The 5165-nt window shown below is 49.2% G+C and overlaps 1 long non-coding RNA gene across 1 annotated transcript; it reads right to left on the reverse strand.

The window, feature by feature from the left end:
* Nucleotides 1–240: 240 nt before the first annotated feature.
* LOC105517052 lies at nucleotides 241–3913 on the reverse strand. The gene is made up of 3 exons (XR_001002598.1): nucleotides 2900–3913; nucleotides 2003–2727; nucleotides 241–552 (listed from the first exon to the last, which is right to left on the reverse strand). It is a non-coding gene; the product is annotated as an uncharacterized LOC105517052 (long non-coding RNA).
* Between the last annotated feature and the right edge of the window lie 1252 nt (nucleotides 3914–5165).

The following is a 5165-nucleotide window of genomic DNA, read 5'->3' on the forward strand; positions in this document are numbered from 1 at the left end:
CTATTAAGTAGTTTATCTGCCTTATCTTATTTAATCCTCACAAAGTCACAATGAAGTAGCTATTAACTGTCATTATCCCCACTTTGCAGGTAAGGAAACAGGCCCAAGTGGTGGTTAAACGCTTGTCTAAAGCTATAAAATGTGGAGCTGGGATTTGATTCATGAGCTGTTAAGACAAAAACTATGTCAACTACAGCGCCCAGCACAGCGTTCAGCAAAGAGAAGACATTAAAAATAAATAAAACCTTGTTAGTTTTATTGTTGGATCAAATAGTTAACTCAGCATCCAGATAAAAACAGGAAATAGACAAGGGACTTAACAGAATGACCTGGGCCTCCTCCAGGTACAGGAAACCACAAGTCTGAGCTTGCAACTACAGCTCCACAAGTTTGGAGATTTGCAGAGGCCACAGAATGAAATAGGCTTGATGTCCGGGTCTTCTCACTGCTGGGATCCCAGTCCAGGATGTGCCTCTGCCCCACTGTGGGGTCTTCTAGCCCATGTTCTGCACGGATCGTTTATGCTCCAGGAATGACCCTGGGTGCTGCCTTCTGCAAGCAAGAAGAATTTCCGTTCGATGCCTGGTCTACTGCTTGTTTGGATTCCTTTAACTTTTTATTGTTCCTTGTTGAGCAACCAAGACATTAATGAAGGCATCTTCTGCAGTTCCCACATATCCAGGCATGTTGTTCAGCATTTGCTGACAGCAACCAATAAATTATTATTATTATCATCATTATTGCTATTACTGTTATTATTATCTGAACAGAAATAATTCATGCAAGTTACAGCTGCCTCTGAGAGTCATTTTTGGCTTTTTTAATGACAGCCCTACAGATTTTAGTGAGAGTCTCGGGTACCTCTTTCCTGGGCAGAGCCTCCTGAAAAAGCAGGTTTGCCCTTCACCTTTTTCTTGAAAAGAATGCTTTGTTGTGAAAAAATTTCCAGCATACACCAAAGGATTGGTTTGCACCACATTAAATCATTTTGAAAGTCAAAAATGGTCAAATAATCGCAAGTTTGTAAGACTCAAATTAATAGTGTAGTGTCATGACCCCCACGTAGCCGTCATCACCCAGCTACCACAGTGATCAATCAGCTCACAGCAAATCTTGTTTCATCTAAACCTTTACTTCCTTCTTCTCTCTGCAATGGATTATTTTAAAGCACATTCCAGACATATTATTATTGTTGTTATTGTTATTGTTATTATTTGAGACAGAGTCTTGCCCTGTCGCCCAGGCTGGAGTGCAGTGGCGCGATCTCCACTCACTGCAACTTCCTCCATCTGGATTCAAGCAGTTCTCACGCCTCAGCCTCCTGAGTAGCTGGGAACAGGTTCCATCTGGGTTCAAGCAATTCTCATACCTCAGCCTCCTGAGTAGCTGGGACTACAGGAATGTGCTACCATGCTCGGCTAATTTTTGTATTTTTGGTAGAGACGAGGTTTTGCCATGTTGGCCAAGCCAGTCTTTAACTCCTGGCCTCAGGTGATCTGCCTGCCTTGGCCTCCCAAAGTGCTGGGATTACAAGTGTGAGCCACTGTACCTGGCCTCATTAATTCATCAACAAATATTTCTGTATGAATCCCTCAACAATTAGGACTCTTTTTAAGCATAATCTCAAATACCATTTTCACATTGCTCAAAAATTAAAAATAATTCCTTGAGGTTAAGTATCCAGTCAGTGTTCAAATTTCCCCAATTGTCTCATGAATACTTCTCATTTTTATTGTCACTGTTGTGTAGTTTGTTCGCAAGAATCAAAATCCAAAGTCCATATGTTGTAATTGGCTGATATTTCTCTTAAGCTTCTGTTAATCTATAAATTCTCCTTATGTTTTGTTTTTTTTTTCTTTTATTCTTTTTCCTTCCACGTTGTTGATGAAACCTGTAATTTTTTGCCTGAGATGAAATCTGGCCGCCTCCCTGTGGTGAGGTTTAAACACCTTGACGTATTAACATGCCCCCCGGTTCTCTAATTCCTGTAGCTGGGAGTTACCTCCAGAGGCTTGATCTGATTCAGGTTTGATTTTTCAGTAGGTGTTGTGGTCTTCCATCGGAAGGAACATCATGTCCAGCCATCTATCTTTTTATGATGTTAGTTATCATTGGTGATCACTGCCTGGATTCATTGTCCTCTAAATGGTGATAAACTGGCCATGGTGATGGACAAGTGGCATATTCAGTTAAGGGACTCACTTTGCCCTCCCTCCTTCCCCCATCCCTGGCAGTATTGTGGGCGAGGCTTGACCTGCTCTGTGATGGGGTTGGAGGCAACACTTCCTGCCCACTTCTCCCCTCTTCCTCCCCACCCCCACATCTGTGTGGGAAAGCTTATCATTAAGGGAAGGCTGGTGAATTAGAAAGAGCCTTGAGTCTGGGCCTAGCCCTGCAGATGCCAGCCTCAGAGGTTGCTAGGATACGCCGCTCCCCGCTCCCAGAGCCTCCTCAGAGCTGCATCCTTCTGGAGCAGCTCACGGACACTGATGGGCTGCCTGTGCAGTGGGGAGGTGGGAGGAGGAGTGGCACCCCACAGACAGGCCTGCAAAGAAGAGGGTGGTCCACGCTCCTTCCGGAGCTCCATGGAGCAGGGACAGTGTCACCCCAGAAGCACCTGTATACAGGGATCAATTCAGATCACCCACAATGAAGGCCACTCTGAATTGTAAAAGTCCCCCAGTCTTATTCTTCACTGTACTTGAATTTCTTCTGCCACATGTCCTTCTATATATAATTCAGAAGACATAACCTTAATGGACAAATGCCAGTCCTCTCCCCAGCCCCTGTCTGCCTGCTAAACTTCTGGTTCACCATAAGGCTCAGCAAAGAGCTGTATCCTCATCCTCAACGCAGCCTTCAGGACTCCCTCCCTGTGTTCCAGATGCCACATGCTGACCTCTGCTCACACTCACAGCAGCATTGCAAGTGCCTGTTTCCCCACTGGGTCTCGTTCTCCTCTGCACCCAGCACTTAGCACAGTGCCTTGCGTAGGTCAGCTTGAATGCATAAGTGAAAGTGCCCTGCTTGCATGCCTCTGCAGACAGGGAGCTCACTATCACAGGAAAGCTCATTCTGACAACTTCAAAGTTCTTCCTTAAACACAGCTGAAATCTACCTGCCGGAAACTTCTACCTGGGAACCTTACGGAGGCTGCCAGTGCCACTCTGAACAAGGCAGCTGCCTCTTCCACAAGACCACTCTTCAGAGTTGAATCTCTCTCCATTGTCCTTTGCAGCACCCACGAAAATGTAGTGGGATATGAATCAGACATTCACATTCTAAGTCACCAAGCTTGGCTCCCAGGAAGCCTCCCTAAGGTTAGAGGTTCTGGTCCTACTACGCTCTCAGATACCTGCACCCTCACCCTGGTCCCACTGGGACATCACCTCAAGGGCCCAAAACTGTAGGGCACGAGTCTCGATGCCAGAGAACCCAGGTGGAGAGTGGAGGGTAGGCCTTGCAGTCTCCCTGGGTGTGAGAGTATCTGTCGCCACCCTTTCCTGATGCAGGTTCGGGCTGCCAAGTCCTAAAGAGGAGGCAGTTTTCTCAAAAATCACCCAGGGAATCTGTGCTGATCTCAAACTAGAGCTGAGAGAGCGAGAGAGGCAGGCAAGGAAGAGGAGGTAGCAATGAGCTAGCATCAAATTCCACAGTCGACCTGACATAAGCCAGCTCACTGTGATTTACTTGCCACCATCCTTGGGGTGGCAGAAGAGCTGAAATCCTTTCTGACATCTCAGGACCAAACTTGTCAAATCTCAGCAATAACTTTTCCCCTCAGCACCCAGGCTCTCTGAAGACTGTTCCTCCGAATAGCCTGGAGCTGCCAAGCCAGTCGGGGATGGCTCCCACCAGGATACACTCCGGGCTGAGAGCTCAAACGAGTCACAATGGCGAGGCTGGTGTCCCCCATCCATTCCCGTGGCATCAGTTGAAGGGGTCTAGAGCCAGTCGCCTGGGTTTGAATCCTGACTGTCCCCCTCACCAGGTCCTTGGCCTTAGCCATCACTCAGCCTGGGCAAGCCTCAGAGTCAGTGCTTGTCTCTGAACAATTAGGGCTGCGTAGCGGGCTAATGTTTAGGACATGAAGAAAACAATGTATAAGGCTTAGCCCAGTGTCTGCTCTTTAGAAAACATCAGTTACCATTAACCATTCCACACGCTCACTTCCTGCCAGGCTCTGGGGAGGAAAAGGAGCCCATGGCAGACCAGACACCTGACCGGCCAGGGTCCCCTGGCCTGCAAGGAAGACGTTCATGGGTGAGTGTGTGGTGGTGGATGAACTGTAGCAGAACCCGAGATTGACAGCTGGAACCCTCTCCTCTTGCAGGTGAGGAAGATGACGCCTGGCAACACCATGCTTCACCTCTAGTTAGTGGCTCAGCCCAGACTTCGGGCTGCCGCCTAGCCCAGCACTCTGCCCGACAGTGGCCTTCTCGGGAACGCTTGCACGAGGGTGCAGAAGCCTGGGGAGCAGAGAGGCCCAGGGAGGCCCATTGTCAAGGCTGGGAGGCGGAGTCAGGAAGCCTAGAATGTCAACCAATGGGAGACCACGGTGATGATGTAACGCTCGGCCTTCACCTTCATTGGCTGCCGGTCCTGCCACTCCAGACCCTGCTCTGGGGCGCTGCCTTTCGCCGCAGGTTTTTCCGCAGAGCGGGTCATCAGTCTGGGAAGGAGATTGGAGAGTGGGGGTTGGGGGCTGAGGACTGAGCCTGGAGTCCCTCCCTGAGCCTACCAGGGAACTGACTGTTGCCTTTACTAAACTCAAAGCTCCTGGGGGAGCCCGGGGGGCGGGTTCTAAACACCTCACCTCCTGGGTCAGCGCCGCGCCTGGCGTCGCCGCAAATTTCAGGAGTGTTAGAAGGAGACAGAGACACCAGCCCCGCCAGCCTGGGAAGCAGCCCGGTACCCAGGAGGGAGGAGGGCGGGGGCCTGGGTCAGCAGAATTAAAGCATGCACCTCTATACTTACGATCTCCTCTAAACATCTGTGATGATTATAGGTCTGGGTGAAAAGCGTGGGACCCTCAGCCCAGAGCCGCACAAGATTTGGATTTGCTTTGGAAACCACTGTGATTTTCAACAAGATCGTCAAGATCGGTCAAATGGCCTGGGTGGAGACGGGGAGCTGGGGAGTTGGGGATGGAAGCAGTTTTTAAG

This window comes from Colobus angolensis, unplaced genomic scaffold (assembly GCF_000951035.1).
Source record: "Colobus angolensis palliatus isolate OR3802 unplaced genomic scaffold, Cang.pa_1.0 Scaffold3, whole genome shotgun sequence".
Taxonomy (NCBI): domain Eukaryota; kingdom Metazoa; phylum Chordata; class Mammalia; order Primates; family Cercopithecidae; genus Colobus; species Colobus angolensis.